Source organism: Podarcis erhardii (genome assembly GCF_964252035.2).
Source record: "Podarcis erhardii genome assembly, chromosome: 9".
Lineage (NCBI taxonomy): Eukaryota > Metazoa > Chordata > Lepidosauria > Squamata > Lacertidae > Podarcis > Podarcis erhardii.
Genome location: NC_138512.1, coordinates 77,261,533 through 77,281,782, shown reverse-complemented (window position 1 = coordinate 77,281,782; position 20,250 = coordinate 77,261,533). Strand labels below are relative to the sequence as shown.

General features: G+C 46.3%; 2 long non-coding RNA genes across 2 annotated transcripts in view; both read right to left on the bottom strand.

Annotated features, from left to right (window-relative positions):
• The window catches only part of LOC309350417, a 128,336-nt gene extending 109,379 nt beyond the window's left edge, over nt 1–18,957 (bottom strand). Inside the window, exons 1-3 of the long non-coding RNA XR_014160339.1 lie at nt 18,696–18,957; nt 18,494–18,585; nt 17,440–17,562 (exon numbers count right to left, since the gene is read on the bottom strand). This is a non-coding gene — a long non-coding RNA (uncharacterized lncRNA). The remainder of the gene's footprint in view (nt 1–17,439; nt 17,563–18,493; nt 18,586–18,695) is intronic.
• LOC309350410 lies at nt 4,237–13,959 on the bottom strand. Its single transcript, XR_014160330.1, has 2 exons — nt 13,381–13,959; nt 4,237–4,640 (listed from the first exon to the last, which is right to left on the bottom strand). It is a non-coding gene; the product is annotated as an uncharacterized lncRNA (long non-coding RNA).
• Nucleotides 18,958–20,250: the final 1,293 nt, after the last annotated feature.

Sequence of the window (20,250 nt, the reverse complement as noted above, 5' to 3'; positions counted from 1 at the left end):
AGGCCTGCTGATGCCACCTTATCAGGAGATCATTCCCTGCAATGTAGAGATTGAGCCTTTGGTGTCTAGGCACAAACCCTTTGGAACTCCTCTCCACTTGAATATCAGGCAGGCAGCATCACTGTTGCCGTTTCAGCACCGACTGAAGACCTTCTTCTCCAAAGAGCCATTAAAGCTGAGCTCTTTCCCAGGCTGCATCTGTACTCGGCTAGCTTTCAAAATGCATTTATTATTTTGTCACCAGTTTGTCCTTTGGGAGGCTGGGTGGGGTGTAAATGTAATAAATAAATTATAAATATATATATATATAAATATTAGTGTCATTACTGCCTTTGGGTCGTTTATGTGATGTTGCCCATCGCAGAGTGGAAGAAACCAGCATTTCCATGCTTAACAGGGTCAGCAGTGATTCTCTTTTCCCCCCAAAAAAGATATTAAAGAAAAATAGCAGCAAGCAATATATTGAAAATGTTATGGGGGCGGGACAGGGATTGTGCTACCCGCGCCATTGTGGGGCATGATCTCCTTTTGGAAGTGCTCCCCTGACTCGGTTTTTGAAAAAGAATCATAGAATCATAGAATCATAGAGTTGGAAGAGACCCCAAGGGCCATCGAGTCCAACCCCCTGCCAAGCAGGAAACACCATCAGAGCACTCCTGACATATGGTTGTCAAGCCTCTGCTTAAAGACCTCCAAAGAAGGAGACTCCACCACACTCCTTGGCAGCAAATTCCACTGTCAAACAGCTCTTACTGTCAGGAAGTTCTTCCTAATGTTTAGGTGGAATCTTCTTTCTTGTAGTTTGGAACCATTGCTCCGTGTCTGCTTCTCTGGAGCAGCAGAAAACAACCTTTCTCCCTCCTCTATGTGACATCCTTTTATATATTTGAACATGGCTATCATATCACCTCTTAACCTCCTCTTCTCCAGGCTAAACGTGCCCAGCTCCCTTAGCCATTCTTCATAAGGCATCGTTTCCAGGCCTTTGACCATTTTGGTTGCCCTCCTCTGGACACGTTCCAGTTTGTCAGTGTCCTTCTTGAACTGTGGTGCCCAGAACTGGACACAGCAGAATACAGTGGCACTATTACTTCCCTTGATCTAGATGCTATACTCCTATTGATGCAGCCCAGAATTGAAGATGCTTTCAATCAGCCAGGAGAAAGGATGTCGCTCAGGTAAGACATTCCACACCTGCTTTGAGTGAGGTGGTGCACAGGGATGGTGCGTTACAGACAACAGTCCCCTGTTCTAAAGGAATCTTCTCATTCAGGTTTAGGGTGCCTCTGGTCCTCCAGATATCCCTGACCAACAACTCCCATCAGCCCCGGAAAGCCAAGAACCAGGGATCATGGGAGTTGTAGTTCAGCGATATCCAGAAAACCAAAAGTTCTCCACAAGTGCTCCAGTGGAATGGTTGTCCACCCTGAAACAAGTTTGAAAACAATGTAGACCCACTGGCTCCCTGTTTCCGGCGGTGAGAAATGGCTGACTCCCACAGAATCTGACCTCAGCCGTGGCAGTAATTCAGGGTGAAAGAGGAGAGCGCAAAATATGGTCTGAAGCCCAACATAAAAAGAAAACGAAGATCATGGCCACTGGGCCCATCACCTCCTGGCAAATAGAAGGGGAAGAAATGGAGGCAGTGAGAGATTTTACTTTCTTGGGCTGGAGATGGTGAGAGCAGCCACGAAATTAAAAGACGCCTGCTTCTTGGGAGAAAAGCAATGACAAACCTAGACAGCATCTTTAAAAGCAGAGACATCACCTTGCCAACAAAGGTCCATATAGTTAAAGCTATGGTTTTCCCAGTAGTGATGTATGGAAGTGAGAGCTGGACCATACAGAAGGCTGATCGCCGAAGAATCGATGCTTTTGAATTATGGTGCTGGAGGAGACTCTTGAGAGTCCCATGGACTGCAAGAAGATCAAACCCATCCATTCTGAAGGAAATCAGCCCTGAGTGCTCACTGGAAGGACAGATCCTGAAGCCGAGGCTCCAATACTTTGGCCACCTTATGAGAAGAGAAGACTCCCTGGAAAAGACCCTGATGTTGGGAAAGATGGAGGGCGCAAGGAGAAGGGGACAACAAAGGACAAGATGGTTGGACAGTGTTCTCGAAGCTACCAGCATGAGTTTGACCAAACTGCGGGAGGCAGTGGAAGACAGGAGGGCCTGGCGTGCTCTGCTCCATGGGGTCACGAAGAGTTGGACACGACTAAACGACTAAGCAACAACCTTGGGGTAATTAGCCCTGGCAGACTCCCCAGGTTGGGGGACAACTGTCTCGTAGACCTGTAGACCATCCGAGATTGTCAGCTGGCACCAAGGTGCAAGCGGCAGGACGCTGGGTCCCAGAGCACAGCACGGCTGGCACTCTCCGAAGGCACTCTCACAAGCCGGAAATATCTGTTTGATAAAATAATTAGATTTGGACGGTAAACTGACATAGTCTAGACCGAAGACGACTGAGAAAAAATCTGCAGAATTGCATAGTCCCTGGTGTTTAAGCTTGGACTTCAAAGAGATTCTCATCATGGTGTTTGGATTTACGGAGGTGATTGGTACGTTCCTTTTTCTACTTTTCTATACCTACAATTGTTTTCTATGCCAAGCCTCATTTAGAAACCTGTTTATTATCATCTTTTATCTATTATCTATTATCATGATTAAGAATAAATAATTTGGATTGTAATTTGGCTGTTTTTTATTTTATTTTTAATTGGATTATGATTTGATGGATTTGTTAATTGGAAGTTTTTATTGGAAAACTAATAAAAATGATTTTAAAGGGGGGGGGAGGAAACAATGAAGACCCAGAAGGCAGAGCCAATGGGGGCGCGCACTTGAAATCACTTTTCCATGGTTAGCACCTAGAGAGGAAGCTAAGCACCTGGGTCTCCTACGCACTGAGTCCTGTTCCCCACCATGGCAAGGCCTTGTGGGATTTCTATTTACCGTATTTTTCGCTCCATAGGACGCACTTTTTCCCTCCTATAAAGTAAGGGGAAATGTGAGTGCGTCTTATGGAGTGAATGGCGCTGCGCAGAGACGTAGAGCTGCGCAGCCCCCCTTTAGCGAAGCGGGAGGAGGAACGGAGCCCCTTCTGTTCCTCCTCCCACTTCACAGCTCTCCCTATCTGTGTAGCGCCTCTCCTTCGCAGAGATGGAGAACTGCGCAGCGCCCCTTCAGCGACGCGCCTGTTCTGGCTTCTGCCTTAGCCGTGTGCAGCCTCTTCGGGCAGGGGGAGCCTTCATCCTGCTGCCCTGAAGAGGCTTGGCGCGGTTATCCCAGAAGCCAGAACAGCCACACGGTATCCCAGAAGCCAGATCCCTCTTGCTGTTCTGGCTTCTGGGATTCAAAATATATTTTCTTGTTTTCCTCCACCCCCCAAAAAACTAGGTGCGTCTTATCATCTGGTACGTCCTATAGAGCGAAAAATACGGTGATTATGTTGACATTTGGAACTATGGGTATCTATTAGTGTATGTGCATTTTAGGGATTTCTGTGGGTCCTCTACATCTCTCCTGCACGTTTGGTGATGCTTAAGAGGGTCACCCCTGTGAAACCAGAGAGCTCATCTCTGCAGTTTTGAAGTGGACGACCTTGTTAATTTCAATTTCCAGCTTCCCCCTCTTTGGGGGAGCTTTGAGGTCCCAAATTCGCTACAGGGCAGGGAGAAGACACCACTTTGCCCCCCATAAAATATTTGAGGGGGACAGCCCCCCCAATTGATGGGCATTGCCATTCAAATGGTGTGCATGTGCTGGATCACGTGATTGATTGTGCGGGGTGGGGCTCACCTGCCCCCACCCCAATGTTTTATTCAAGTTGGCACCCCTGGGTGGCAGAAAGAGATAGAAGCAGTGGGAGAGAGAGATGGGGAAGAAAGGAAGGAGAGGAAGGAGAGGAAGGAAGGAAGGAAGGAAGGAAGGAAGGAAGGAAGGAAGGAAGGAAGGAGGGAGGGAGGGAGGGAGGGAGGGAGGGAGGGAGGGAGGGAGGAAGGAAGGAAGGAAGGAAGGAAGGAAGGAAGGAAGGAAGGAGGGAGGGAGGGAGGGAAGGAAGAGTTCTTGTTGACTTGTTGCTCTTACCCACCCTGCCACTGAGGGAATAAGGCCCTTAACAGAGAAAATGTTGGCCACCTCTGGACTGGAGGGTGACACACACACACCAGACTTGCACCCCTCACCCCACTCTGCCTCAGGAAGAAGAAAAACAGCCAAGCCAAGCCCAGTCCTCCTTGGTGCTTGTATTCCCGGAAGATCTCACAAAACCGGGTCGTGGACGTGGAACTGCTGTGACAAGATCTCGCTCATCCACTGCAGGCAGAAGAGGAGCAGCATGGCGGAGAGCAGGAACTGCAGGATGAGGAGAGCCGACGGGATGAGGGTGCTGAAGAGGACCTGGATGGCCGCAAACAGCAGGGCGGTGCAGAGCAGGGCAACGTATGCCGTGAAGGCACAGAGGCCCAGGAACAAGATGATGCTCAGGACCATCTTGACGCCGTTGAGGAAGGACCCCAGGAACCCGCTGCACGCAGTGGGCGGCGCCACCACTTTGCAGCCAGGAGTCGGCTGCACCGGCGGCAGCTCCGACGGCTGAGGTTGCGAGGGCTTCTGGCGAGCCATGGCGATCCCCCTGGGGAGGCAAAAAATGTCAGTATTTGTACTGTATTGTTTGGAAGATGCATTCTGCAAATAATAAATTGGGGGGGGAGAGAAAAACCTCTGCCACAGCTGCAAAATCTTGTAACTTATGCATTGCTGCAAAGGAGTTTTGGAAGCAAGAAAACCCTCTCTCAGGCTCAAGGGAGAGAAATGCATTGCATTAGACTTGACATGCATAAATAAAACTGCTCATTAATAGCTGGCACCCTGCAAGCAAAGAGTCTTGTGTGTGGAATCTACTTCATCACTAAGGCTTCAAGGGTGAAGCCGCTGCATCCTCTGCATGACTCAGAAAAACAGCCAACACAAAACCCTGTTTTTTACGTGTTCACTGAGCTGTTTCAAAGATACCAAGAGAGGAGGCAGGCAGCTGGGAATCTATGTGTCTTTCTGGTGGTGGCACCCCATCTATGGAAACAAAAGGTTTGTATCCAATTCAGCAGACCTTCCACAGGGATCATAAGAAGATGAGAACATAAGAGCATGTCGGAGCAGGCCTATCTAGTCCAGCATCCTGTTCTCACAGTGGCCGACCAGATCCGAGCACGAGAGCCCTCTCCCCTCCTGTGGTTTACAGAAACTGATGTCTGGAAGCATTTCTGCCTCCAATTATGGAGACAGAGCATAGACACCCTAGCTAGTAGCCATTGATAGCCACCAATTTGTCCAATCCTCTTTTGAAACCTCCCAACTTGGTGGCCATCACTGCCTCCAGTGGCAGGGAGTTCCATAGTTTAACTTTGTGCTGCATGAATAAGCCCTTTCTTTTATCTGTCCCGAATCAACTGGAAGCATTCAACATTTTTATTGATTTTTTAACATATCAGTTCCAACAGTCATGCAACACATCTTCTCATCTTATACAATGTTTTAGACTTCCGTCAACACCTCTGATGAGTTTCCGTTCTTAATTTCTATATTGCATTTAATTGTCCTAAACTAATAATTCTTTTCATAGTCCTTCTTGCAATATTTCAGATTATCCACCTTACAAAACTTCTTGCAATCCTACTAGCATAATCTGTTCATCACAATTACTTTTCAAATAGTTGATATGTTTACTCCAGTCCTCTAAGAATCTCTGATCCCGCAGGTTTCGAATCTTTCCTGTTAATTTATCTAATTCTGCATAGTCCATCAACTTCATCCTCCATTCTTCTTTCGTCGGTAGTTCTTCACCTTCTTTGGGGGTATCCACAAATTCTGTTGTTATGAGAGAGGAACCCTTTTCGCTATCCATGTATAATTTCATAAATTTGTATCATGTCTCTTCTGACTCACCTTTTCTATAAACGAAAAAGATCCCAAAGCTACAACCTTTCCTCATATAGCAGAGTTGCTCCACCCCCTCGATCAGTTTGGTTGTCCTTTTCTGAACCTTTTCCCAACTCTACGATATCAGTTTTGAGGCGATGTAACCGGAATTCCAAATGCAACCACACCAGAGATTTGTATAACAGTATTATGATATTGGCAGTTTTCAGTTCTGTTCCTGAATGGTCCTAATTGCTTGTTTTAGCACCTTCTTTTAACAAGTTTAATCAGTTTTATTGCATTTCTATTTCTTACGGAAGATTATTCCAGTGCTTTGTGGACTAAAAGACCTTTTTGTCCCCGTCCCCCTGCCCTTGGCAGTTTCCTTCGCATCCGTGGCTCTCCAGATCTTGTCGTAAAGTCTCCATGAGCCTCAGGTCACATGGCCAGTGGTCACATGGCCAGTGGTCAAGGATGATGTGGTCCAACAAAACAGGAAGGGCCATAATTTCCTTGCTTTACTTAGAATAAATTTAAAAATCTGCATAGTTGTGGTTTTTTTGTGGGGGTCAGTCTGGATGACATCCCGAGTCCCTCCCAGTTCTTGGGGTCTTGTGCCCTGAGAGGGTTGGAATCTGATGGAGGTTACTGCCCTAGTCAGTGACCTTAGCTGGCCACTTAAGTGTCCTCATCAGTATCCCAAAATAATGAGTCAGCTTGCAAGGGCTGCAGCTAAGCGATGATGCCCCCCTCCAAGACTGATTGGTGGTTTCTTCCACTCCATCACCTAGCTGCAAGGTAAGGTCAGTGCTTTCTTACAGGGGGGAATGCAGGGGTACGCATACCCCTAAACATTTTGTGAACTTTTGTACTTTTGTCCATTTACTGTATTTATTGTCCCAGATTTGAACTATAAAATGGTGGTTTTCTTGAGTCAAAATGAGAGTACCCCTAAACGTGTGGGGGTTTTTTTGGGGGGGGGGACCACTGGGTAATGTAAATGGTATAAGGCATGGGTAGGCATACTAAGGCATACTAAGGCCCGGGGGCCAGATCCGGCCCAATCACCTTCTCAATCTGGCCCGCGGACAGTCCGGGAATCAGTGTATTTTTACATGAGTAGAATGTGTCCTTTTATTTAAAATGCATCTCTGGGTTATTTGTGGTGCCTGTCTCGTGTTTTTACATGAGTAGAATGTGTGCTTTTATTTAAAATGCATCTCTGGATTATTTGTGGGGCATAGGAATTCATTCATTATTATTTTTTCCAAAATATAGTCTGGCCCCCCACAAGGTCTGAGGGACAGTGGACCGGCCCCCTGCTGAAAAAGCTTGCTGACGCCGGTATAAGGTAAATGACCCCTGGATGGTTAGGTCCAGTCAAAGGTGACTGTGAGGTGCGCTGCTCATCTCATTTTTCAGGTCAAGGGAGTCGGCGTTTGTCCACAGACAGCTTTCCGGGTCATGTGGCCAGCAGGACTAAACCGCTTCTGGTGCAATGGAACACCGTGACGGAAACCAGAGCACACAGAAACGCCATTTACCTTTCCGCCGCAGCAGTACCTTTTTATCTACTTTCACTGGTGTGCTTTCAAACTGCTAGGTTGGCAGAAGCTGGAACAAAGCAATGGGAGCTCACCCCATTGCATGGATTCAAATTGCCGTCCTTCTGACTCTCCTACCTAATAGGTAGGAGAACTTTGACCAGTGTAGTATGAGTGCTGATCTTCCAAGCATTGTTCTTGGCACCTGTCTGTCTCGGGAGACAATGGAGTGTACCTCTGGGGGTAAAGTCAAACCGTTGGAGAGTTACAGCCCCTGCTGTGGCTGTAGAAACTGATATGGGAGAGACATTTTGTTGTTGTTGTTGTTTTATTATTAATGTTGCGATACATACAGTGGTGCCCCGCAAGACGAATGCCTCGCAAGACGGATTACCCGCTAGACGAAAGGATTTTCTGTTTTGGAGGTGCTTCACAAAACGAATTTCCTATGGGCTTGCTTCGCAAGACGACAATGTCTTGCAAGTTCCTGCGGGTTTTTTTCCCTCCCCCCCTTTTTCTAAGCCGCTAAGCCGATAAGCCGCTAAAAGCCGCTAATAGCGCTAATAGCGCTAATCCGCTAAGCTGTCAATGGGCTTGCTTCGCAAGACGAAAAAACCGCTAGACGAAGAGACTCGCGGAACGGATTAATTTCGTCTTGCGAGGCACCACTGTATATGAAATCTTTACATAATGATACATATACATTATATTCGTAAATTCACATTTTCACATTTCATTAATGTGCCAACATTTATCCGTTTCTTATTTCTTGCCCTGTGTCTTCCCTCCACCCGTGGGTGACTTCCTTGTTATTATTTTGTAACTTTATTAATGAGATTGTATTTTTGTATCTTAATAATTAAACATTCATTCTTATATATCTGCTTAGCTTAACTTAACTTTGTGAAATCAGTTTATACATATCAATAAATTCTTGTTGGAGCATCTTTTGGTCATGTATTCTTCTACACATTTCCATTCCTGTTTGAGATTTTAATTAGATTGCATTCTAATTGTTGCCGTCATTTTTGCTAATTCAATCATTTCAAAAAAATTATGTTGCCAATCTTTCAGTGTTGGTACTTCTTCTGATTTCCATTTTTTTGCAATCAATAACCTTGCTTTATATAACTTTATAAATATAAATAATATATAAATAACTTTATATGTTGCATAGAAAAAGATTCTGGGAGAGACATGTTTTGTTGCAGCTGGGGCAGATGAAGGCGTCCGGTTGTGCTGCTGTAGATGTGGTATGTCGTTTCTTCTCTCTGCACGCCTCCCAGAGGTCATTCCTCCTCTGGTCACCTGACTGTCTGTCTCAGGGACTGCGGTTGTCTGCAAGGGATTCCCTCATGGCGAGGTTAACATTATCAGCCTTCATGCCACCTTCACAGACACCGTTGTAATGCAGAATTGGTCTGCCAACCAGCCTGGTGCCTGAAGAAAGCTCCCATAGAGCACGTCCTTGTAGATATGTGTGAATAAAGCCATATATTCAAAAGACACCACTGTCTTCGTCATTCCAAGGAAACAGAACCCTGAGTAAATGCCTGGAACCCATGGAGTGTCTCACCTCTTGGATATTGGGGTGGCAGGAAACAGTCTCATTTAGTAGACATCTTCTAGCACTCCTAAGCAGGTGAATCTGGTCCTTTCTCTTGTCAGTTTTTTAAACGGGCCCTGAAGACTTCTCTGCTCCAAGCTGCTTTTAATTAATGTTTTAATGTTCTGCGCTTAAAACTGCTGCTATTTTAAAGTCATGTTTTGATAACTGCTGGATTTAATTTACGCAGCATTGACACTGTTTTAAACTACTGCCGGGATATTATATTACCTGGGAACAAGGGTGTCTCTGGACTGGTGTTGTTCTATAGGAGGGGTTCAAGGATGCAGGGGAAATTTAGGTTTACCCAATTGAAGTGGGTTAAAGCACCAGATCTTTTCCAGCTCATGGGACTCAGCTACATAAGTAAAGAAATAGTGTTTTAAATGCGTTATAACACTGTGACACCAGATGGCGCCATGGAGTCCCGTCTTTCGCCAACTTGATTTCCCATAATGAAGTTTACAACACATTTTCCTGAAACGCTTTTTTGTCTAGATCCAGCCACGGTTCTAGAACCTAACCTTACCCAACCCTCCCAAAAGCAGTCGTATTTTCTATAGCTGCGAAGGGCTCCTAGTCGTGATGGCTAGATACTGTCCCTAGTGTTGAAGGAAATCGGTCTCTGAACACCAGCCGCTCAGGACCGCGGGTGGGAGATGATTTTGTAGAATTGTAGAAGAGTTACAGGTTGTAATGCCTTGAAAGAGAACATGATGAAAATGATATATAGATGGTATATTACACCTGTGAAATTAGCTAGAATGTATAAGACAAATAATAAATGTTGGAAATGTAAAGAAAAAGAAGGAACATTTTACCATATGTGGTGGGAATGTAAGAAAGTAAAAAACTCCTGGGAAATGATATATAATGAGATGAAAAAGATGTTGAAGTGTACATTTTTAAAAAAACCAGAAGCTTTTTTACTTGGTATTATAGGTGAGGATATTAATAGGCAAGATGTTAAATTGTTTTTGTATGCAACAACAGCGGCAAGAGTATTGTTAGCCCAGAAATGGAAGCAAGAAGAGATTCTGACGAAAGAAAAATGGCAAACAAAATTAATGGATTATGCAGAATTAGATAAAATGACAGGAAGGATTCGAAACCAGCGGGACCAGAGATTTACAGAAGATTGAAATAAATACACAAACTATTTGAAGAGCAACTGTAACCAACAAATTACGCTAGTAGGACTACAAGAAGCTTTGTCAGGAAAAACGTATGAAGTATTGCAAATTAGAGAAAGAATAGTGATATCAGTTATGAGTTAAATGTAATAGTGGAAGTGAGAAATGTATATTTAATGATTAGATTGGAAAATTTTCAGATGAGATTGATGGAAGTCAAAAAATTGTATAAGATGTTGAAATATGTTCAATTGTTGTTGAAAATGATTTGTTGAAAACAAATTTATATACAAAAATGGGAAAAAAGAATTGTAGAAGAGTTGGAAGGGACCCTGGGGGTCATCTAGTCCAACCCCCAGCAATGCAAGGATCTCAACTAGATTGTACATGGCAGGTGGCCAGCCAAACTCTTCTTCAAACCCGCTAATGAGGGAGAGTCCACAACCTCCCAAGGTTGTCCATTCCATTGCTGAACAGCTCATACTGATTGATGTGGCTCATGCCAAATCCGGGCCAATTCTGGGCTGCATCAATAGGAGTATAGCATCTAGATCAAGGGAAGTAATAGTGCCACTGTATTCTGCTCTGGTCAGACCTCACCTGGAGTACTGTGTCCAGTTCTGGGCACCACAGTTCAAGAAGGACACTGACAAACTGGAACGTGTCCAGAGGAGGGCAACCAAAATGGTCAAAGGCCCGGAAACGATGCCTTATGAGGAACGGCTAAGGGAGCTGGGCATGTTTAGCCTGGAGAAGAGGAGGTTAAGGGGTGATATGATAGCCATGTTCAAATATATAAAAGGATGTCACATAGAGGAGGGAGAAAGGTTGTTTTCTGCTGCTCCAGAGAAGCGGACACGGAGCAATGGTTCCAAACTACAAGAAAGAAGATTCCACCTAAACATTAGGAAGAACTTCCTGACAGTAAGAGCTGTTTGACAGTGGAATTTGCTGCCAAGGAGTGTGGTGGAGTCTCCTTCTTTGGAGGTCTTTAAGCAGAGGCTTGACAACCATATGTCAGGAGTGCTCTGATGGTGTTTCCTGCTTGGCAGGGGGTTGGACTCGATGGCCCTTGTGGTCTCTTCCAACTCTATGATTCTATGATTCTATGATTCTACGCCCTACTTGTGGACTTCCTAGAGGCAGCTGGTTAACCATCATGGGAACAGGATGCTAAACTAGGTAGACCATAAGGAAGTGATGTTGATAACGTGCCATTCTGTGCAGCTTCACACAAAGCAATTAGAAGTTGGCCGAAAGCCAAGGATGACTGATCAGAGGAGTTATTCTGCCTGGAGAAGTGGGACCTTAGATACAGCTCTACCATTGGTTGAGGTCTCACACAGGCATGATGACTTATGACCTTACTGGCCAGAATGTGCTGTTGGTCAGTGTGGTGTTCTGTGTTCTGAGAGTAGTTTGGAGTTTGTTAAGAGAGAGCTAGCTAAGATCCGTATATGTTCTTGTATATAGTAACTTGTAGAGTCAGCTGTAAATAATAAACAAGTTACTGGTTCCTGCTTCGTCCATCCTGCCTGCAACTGATTGCTCTCTGGAACTCTGTGTATGCTCTGCTAAGGTCTGGATAAGGTTCTGCAACAGGTCAAAGCTGCAAAACACCAGTAAGTGACAGGTTCAGCATTTCAGACTTTTTAGTCAGTGAAAAGGGCAAATTCCATGCTACGGATCCTTAGGGAAAGAACTGAAAACAAAAACTGCCAGGATCATAACGCCATTGTGCAAATCTACGGCAGGACCACATTTGGAGTACTGAGCACAAGTTCTGGCCACCTCACCTCAGAAAGGACATTGCAGAGTTGGAGAAGGTTCAGAAAGAGTGACAAAAATGATCGAGGGGATAGAGAGACTCCCTGATGAAGAAAGGTTGCAACGTTTGGGACTTTTTAGAATACAGAAAGGGGGATTCAAGAGGCAATGTGATAGAAGTTTATAAAATTCTGCGTGGCACGGAGGAAGCGGACTAAGATAGGTTTTCCTCCCTCCTTCATGACACTAGAACTCACTGACCGAGGCAGCAGTACTTCTGAGCACCAGTTGCCAGAAACTACAGGAGGAGAGGAGGCTCTAAGGCTCAAATCCTGCTTGCAAATTTCCCAGAAGAGGCACCCGGTTGGCCATTGTGAGAACAGGCTGTTGGCCTGATCAAGCAGCTGGACTCTTCTTATGTTCTCCCACTGAGACTTCATGACTACTCAAAGAGAAAGGAGGTGTTTGAAAGATGGAGAAACGTGTGAGAGTTTGGCACCTTCCTCCTATGCACCCATAATGCACTTTACGGGCATCCAGACACACGCATGTACATGCACACATGCTTCACAGGGAGTCAGCAGGACTCCCCATGTGGATTTGCCCTGACTTGTTAATAATAGCAAGAACGACTAATTTTAGACACTGGGATCCCAAATTAGGGTTTTTCCACACTTCCCTTTCCTCTGCTCTTTACAGGCATATAGGTAAAGGTAAAGGACCATTAGGTCCAGTCGTGGCTGACTCTGGGGTTGCGGCGCTCATCTCTCTGTATTGGCCGAGGAAGCCGGCATACAGCTTCCAGGTCATGTGGCCAGCAGGACTAAGCCGTTTCTGGCGAACCAGAGTAGTGCACAGAAACTCCATTTAGCTTCCTGCCGGAGTGGTACCTATTTATCTACTTGCACTTGATGTGCTTTCGAACTGCTAGGTTGGCAGGAGCAGGGACCAAGCAACGGGAGCTCACTCCATTGCGGGGATTCAAACCGCCGACCTTCTGATCGGCAAGCCCTAGGCTCTGTGGTTTAGACCACAGCGCCACCCGCATCCCCTTTACAGGGAGAGTCTATGCTTTAAAGCCCTGTGTGCAAGTGCCCTTTATTTTTTTGCTCTGTAGCATTCTCCATGAAAGTCTTCTCTTTAAAGCTCAGTCAGAGCAAATGGCAATCCAGAGAAAATTCAAATTGACGTTTGCTCTGACTGAGCACTAAATACCAGTTGTTGGACACTAATGGAGGGTGCTCTTTCACTCGTTCTGTTGCTTGCAGGCTTCCCATTGGGGCATCTGGTGAGAACAGGATGCTGGGATGGATGGGCCTTGCCCCTTCTTAATACCAGGGGTAAAAATGAGCAGTGGGATCCACGGTATGGTCTTCGGGCTCCCATGGCAGGAAAGCTCCAACTTACCTCCCTTCTAGGCTGAGCTCAGCATTAGATGTTACCCCCAGGCCCGTCCTCGTGTCTGAATTATTGACCCGTTCATTGGGCAGAGATGTCTCCCACACCACATACCGGCCTAATGGGAGTGGCTGTCCTGGGGAGGGCACTCTGTTTCTTGACTGCTGATGTCACAAACCCAACTAAGCTGGGTAATGGCAGCCCTGCAAGCCCTCAACTTTTGGCTGAAGACTGGTGGCCACCTGGAGAAGACTTCCTGTTAGGGAGGATGGACCACGCTCTCTCAGATTTTTCCTCCGTTGACCGGGTTCTGAGCTTCCCAGAGTTTCAGATGTGGGGCGTCTCCAGCCCCACCTGAAGATGCCAGATATTGAACCTGGGACCGGATGCCCTACGACCCTCCTCCAGAAAAGTACAACGGAAAAAGCAGTAGAGGTCAACCTTCAGAAAGTCATCATGGGGTGACTACTGGAATAGAATCTCCCACAGAGGTCTTCCGTCATACAGACCCTAATGTGGCTAGCCTAGCGGTCCAGATGAGAGCTGGGATATGTCTCCATGGGTAGGTCTCTCTTCTGGTCCATGGGGTGGTGGCAGTGGTTAGGATCTCATTCAGCTCTGGCCAGAAAACCCAGCCAAGATTCTGAGTGGGAAGGGGTTTTTGGGGGGCGGGGAGCCACCCAAAAAACCCCAATACTAATCTGCTCCTGAATCATCATGACTAATTTTAGTAATGGGATTTTTTTTAAAAAAAAAAAAAAAAGACCAACTCAGATTTGTTGGGCAAAGGGGTGCAACGCTAAACCAACATAGGACCAGAGAAAGCTGTCTTCAGGGCTCATTCAGACGTGCTTTTTTTGCCATGTTTCTAGGCACAGATCATAGAATTGTAGATTTGGGAGGGACCATGAGGGTCATCTATTCCAACCCCCTGCAATGCAGGAATTTTTTGCCCAACTTAGGTTTCGAATCCATGACCCTAAAATGAAGAAGTCTGTGCTTTAAAGCTCCCTGTCCAAGCACTTTTTTGCCCCAGAGCATGAAGACCTGCTCTTTACTGCTGAATCGGAACAAACAGCAATCCATGGGAAACCCAAATGATTGATTAGTTCCAATTCAACATTTTAGAGCAGGTTTTCCTGGCAAAATCCCTTTTCACCCTGAGCTGTTTGGCATTTTAGCAGCCCCATTTTAGCAGCAACTTTCACCTCTGCTAAATTTCTCCCACCCACTCACAGTGGAGACGTCCCTGCCTATTGCGAATTGCTAGGGTCTTCCTAGCTGTCAACAGAGTTAAAACCCAAGACTTAACACTAGAAAAACACCATGCACGGGGAGGCATGTTTATTGCAGTGTTTAGGGGCAAATAGAAAGCTCCCACATTGTCTTGTTTTGCAACAGGGCTGTTCCCAAGCCCTGCTGATTTCACGACCCTAAGGAAAAGCCCACGTTCTTGGTCTCCTCCAGCACCTTTTCCTGCACCCACGAGGAGATCGTAGAGAGCAGCAAGGCAAGGGCACCAGAGATGAATAAGTAGATGATGTGGCGCCCTAGGTCAGAGGTGATGCGCAGCACATCAAGGAGCGGGGCAGCCAAGGGGCCGAGGAACTGGGTGGAGGCGATTAGCTCAGAATGGAACCGGTCAGTCATCAAGAAGTAGTAAGTGGTTGAGAGCACTATCACAAAGGTGGCCATGCACATGGCTGGGGTCTTCCGCTAAGCTCTTCCTCTGCTAGGTAGCACCATGGTCCACAGTGCATTCCCTGGAAATGAATGGGGAAGAGGAACCATGGGTGAATTGGACGGAGGCAGCTTTCCCTAGCCTGGTATCCTCTGGATCAGCGGTTCTCAACCTGTTGGTCTCCAGATGTTGTTGGCCTACAACTCCCATCACACCTAGCTAGCAAGGCCAGAGCTCAGGGATGATGAAGTTGTAGTCCAACGACATCTGGGGACCCACAGGTTGAGAACCGCTGCTGCTCTGGATTGTTTAGGACTACAACTCCCATCAGCCCCTGCCAGCTGGCCATGTTTTGGACTACAGCACCCATCAGCCCCGCACCGCCACAGCCATGTGCAGGACTACAACTCCCATGAGTCCTGGCTAGCACAGCCATGTTTTAGACTACAACTCCCATCAGCCCCTGCCAGCTGGCCATGTTTTGGACTACAGCACCCATCAGCCCCGCACCGCCACAGCCATGTGCAGGACTACAACTCCCATGAGTCCTGGCTAGCACAGCCATGTTTTAGACTACAACTCCCATAAGCCCCTGCCAGCTGGCCATGTTTTGGACTACAGCACCCATCAGCCCCGCACCGCCACAGCCATGTGCAGGACTACAACTCCCATGAGTCCTGGCTAGCACAGCCATGTTTTAGACTACAACTCCCATAAGCCCCCTGCCAGCATAGCTCTTCTCAGGCTGAAAGCCTCAGGCTGATTTAGTCAATCAAAGTTTGCACCCATAGTTCCAGTTACAGATAGGTAGCCGTGTTGGTCTGCCATAGTCAAAACAAAAAATTCCTTCCAGTAGCACCTTAAAGACCAACTAAGTTAGTTCTAGGTATGAGCTCATACCTAGAACTAACTTAGTTGGTCTTTAAGGTGCTACTGGAAGGAATTTTTTGTTTTGCACCCATAGTTTGTTTTTTTGTTTTTTTGCTTTTAATTTTTTATTGAATTTACTTGATATGATAACATACAGTCATACCTCGGGTTGAAGTAGCTTTGGGATGAAGATTTTTGGGTTGCGCTCCGCGGCGACCTGGAGGTAACCGAGCACGTTACTTCCAGGTTTCGCCGCTCGTGCATGCGCAGATGCTCAAAATGACATCATGCGCAGAAGTGGCTAAACGCAACCTGTGCACACGCAGACGCGCAGTCGCATGTTACGTTCACTTCAGAATGCGAACAGGGCTCCGGAACGGATCCCGTTCGCATCCAGAGGTACCACTATAATTATATATGGTCTTTTGGGCGGGGATTACAAAACAGTGTCAATTCAAAATACAATACAATTCACCATACACTCCTACATATATACACATGAGACTTCCCACCCCCAATGCTTTTACCTTTTCTATTTTCCTGTTGTACAAAACTTAACATTATGCTAATTATACTATCTTAAAGTTCCTTACTAATTTTAGAATCTTTTCATTCATGTATACAGAAATCAGTCAAATCCTGTCAAAGAATCCACACTACTGTTATATTATTATTTTTTTAAGTAGTTCTTGAACATGTCCCATTTTTGAATAAATTTTTGGTTAACCTCTCAGCCTGCTTGTCATTTGAGCCAATTCAGCAAATTCTACCAATTTGTTCAGCCATTCTGTTTTTGAAGGAACCCCCTCACCCTTCCAGTTTTGTTGCACCCCTAGTTTGGACTTGGAGGTCCAACTTGAAATCACATGAGATTTTCAAAAGAATGAATGGCAGGGGAGGGGAAGAGATGATTTTCTTTTTTTTTCCCCTTTTTTTTCTTTTTTCCAATAGATTTTCATTGAGATTTTAAAGGTTACAAAAAGAAAAAATAAAGAACATATCAATTTAAACAGAAAAATACAAGAACAAAAAAAACAAACGAATAAAAGGATGCAGATAAAAAAAAAGAAGAAAACAAATAAATCCTTTACATAACTTTCTTTCCTTTGCTTATTTCCTTGACCTCCTCACACCTCCCTTTTTGTATCCTAATTCAATTAGATATTTCAGCAAGTCCTTTCCATCTTTGTTTTTATCCTAATAATTCATCTTAATATACTATAATTTTACGTTCTGTTCTTTCACCAATTAACAATCCATGGAAGAGATGATTTTCAACAGAACTACCACTTGGGATGGGGTGGTTTTCATCAAAGTCGTAGTAGAAAGAAAGGCATAAGCTTCTCTCCTCTCTCACCCACCAGTCCTGTTGAAAATCATCCCTCCCCACATCGGCTTGTTAGTCGACATGATTGCAGGTGGCAATCCCATTTCGCCTCCCGTTCCTCCCAGAGCTCCTTCACACCCAGTTGTGGAAGAATTTATTCCACAAGGGTGGGCTTTTCCTTCACACACACACCCCCTCACCTAGCTGCTGCCAGGTAGGAGAATAATAGCCAGGTGTGGTGTGTGACAGCTGAGCTGGTTGGAAGCTGGAGACACAGAGACCTCCTTGCTCTGTGCTGGATCGAAAGCTGTGACTAATGGAGAAGCAAGATCTGTGTTTAATAATAATAATAATTTTATTATTTATACCCCGCCCATCTGGCTGGGTTTCCCCAGCCACTCTGGGCGGCTTCCAACTGAATATTAAAAACAATACAGCATCAGACATTTAAAACTTCCCTGAACAGGGCTGCCTTCAGATGTCGTCTAAAAGTCTGGTAGTTGTTGTTCTCTTTGACATCTGGTGGGAGGCGGGTGCCACCACCGAGAAGGCCCTCCCACCAGATGTGCTCAGAAACGAACTGGGAGCCAATGTAGGTCTTTCAAGACCGGTGTTACATAGTCTCATCGGCCACTCCCAGTCACCAGTCTATTCTGGATTAGTTGTAGTTTCCGGGTCACCTTCAAAAGTAGCCCCACATAGAGTGCATTGCAGTAGTCCAAGCGGAAGATAACCAGAGCATGCACCACTCTGGTGAGGCAGTCCGCATGCAGATAGGGTCTCAGCCTGCGTACCAGATGGCGCTGGTAAACAGCTGCCCTGGACACAGAATTGACCTCTGCCTCCATGGACAGCTGTGAGTCCAAAATGACTCCCAGGCTGCGCACCTGGTCCTTCAGGGGCACAGTTGCCCCATTCAGGACCAGGGAATCCTCCACACCTGCCTGCCTCCTGTTCCCCAAAAACAGTACTTCTGTCTTGTCAGGATTCAACCTCAATCTGTTAGCCGCCATCCATCCTCCAACCGCCTCCAGACACTCACACAGGACCCTCACCGCTTTTACTTGTTCTGATTTGAAAAAGAGGTAGAGCTGGGTATCATCTGCATACTGATGGACACCCAGCCCAAACCCCCTGATGATCTCTCCCAGCGGCTGCATGTAGATGTTGAAAAGCATGGGGGAGAGGACAGAACCCTGAGGCACCCCACAAGTGAGAGCCCAGAACTAGGAAACAGCTCTCACCTTTGTCCCTAACCTGCCGGAGATCATTGACCAGTGCGACCAAGGCAGTTTCAGTCCCATGTTAGAGCCTCTCCATCTTACGCCCAGGTTGTCTGTACATGAAAATAAAACCATGTATCCTAAACCTACCGCTGTCTCCACTGACCTTCATTCCAAGGAAACAGAACCCTGAGTAACTGTTGGAACCCCAGAAGTCACTCACCTTTCAGAGATTAGGTAGGCATGCAACAATTCACATCCTTGGGTGGAAGCCGCAGTCTGCTACCTAGCAGCTCTGCCGACTTTCCCGGTGCCAGATTCCCACCCGGAAGGCTGTCCTCTGACCTCCAGGCTCTGAACCTCTTAGCCTGCAGTTTGCAGCTAACCTGTGGCCTGGAGAGAGCTCCAGGAGCCCAACGGGTGCAGGATCTTGGTCAAGGCACCATTGCTTGGCGGGAGACCCTGGACCACACCTGCCCCGGGAGCTCCCATTGTGAAGCAGAGGACCAAGCCGCCACCCACCTGTGAGGTCATCAGACAGGCAACCAATTGGAAGCTAAGAGCCACTCAAAGCAGAGAGCCTGCAGGATCAGGCCAATGGCCCATCTAGTCCATCCTGTTCTCACAATGGACAATGCTTTTTATTGGTGTTTTATTTAATACAAACAAACAAAATACAGTAAAATTCAACAATCATTTACCCGCACTATGCTGATCATTGACTCCCTTCCCTCCCTTCAACAGGTTTTCTTATGACATTTACTTTTCCACCATTTCTTATTGTATCCAATCCTATCTACATCATAAGATTTATTTCAGTCCTGCCAGAGTCTTCAAATTTCTACAGTTATTATTTATGTACTTCGTAAATTTACTCCGGTCTTTTCGGAATTTTGCTTCCTCCTGATTTCGGATTCTACAGGGCAGTTTTGCTAGCTCCGCATAATCAACCATCTTCGTCTGCCTCTACTCCTCTATTGTTGGTAACTCTGGTGCTTTCCATTTTGGGGCTAACAAAGTTCCTCACAATGGACAATTCAATGAGAAGAAGCCCCACCCTCAGTCAATAAAACAAATCAAAGAACACCATTTTTAAAAATTAGAAGCAGACCTTGCAGGTGCCTGGGGGCAGTGTGTTGCTCATAGGCACCACATTAGGGGTCAGGTACTGGGCTAGAAGAACAGAGGAATATAGAAACTGCCATGGACTGGCTGCATGCAGAGCAGCGGTGGGAGGCACCAGCTGAGGAACCCCCGAGAGAAGAAGGCTCAGAACCTGGGGGTTGGTGGTGGGACAATGAGAGGTCAGAGGGAGAAGATTGGGGAAGAGGAGGTGTCGGAAACTGAGGAGGCAACAGGGCTTAGTGAGCGGGGAGAGTCTGTGGTAGAGAGAAGACCAGACTCAGTGGCAGAAGCTGAAGCAGGCAAGGGGAAGAGGGAGGCCAAGAGGCAGAGATGAGGCAGAGTCACGGGTGTCTCCCCTTCCTGCCGAGACAAGCTCCCCTCTCCGCTTGTCCCCCAGGACCAGAAGAGGGCTGAAACAGGAAGCAAGCTGCACACAGGCGCAGTCTCTGAATGCTTGGGGAAAGCTCTGGAGAAGAGGACACCTAGGCAGCTGTTGGCAGGTGAGGACTTTCAGGTTCATGGGGCAAGACCCGCTGGGGATGAACGACTGCGCTCATTAGGCCTTACACTCAACCAAGTCTGCAGAGATCCTGTTTTCTTTTTCTTTTTTTTAAATAATATTTATTAAAGTTTCAACAATTACAAAAAGAAAA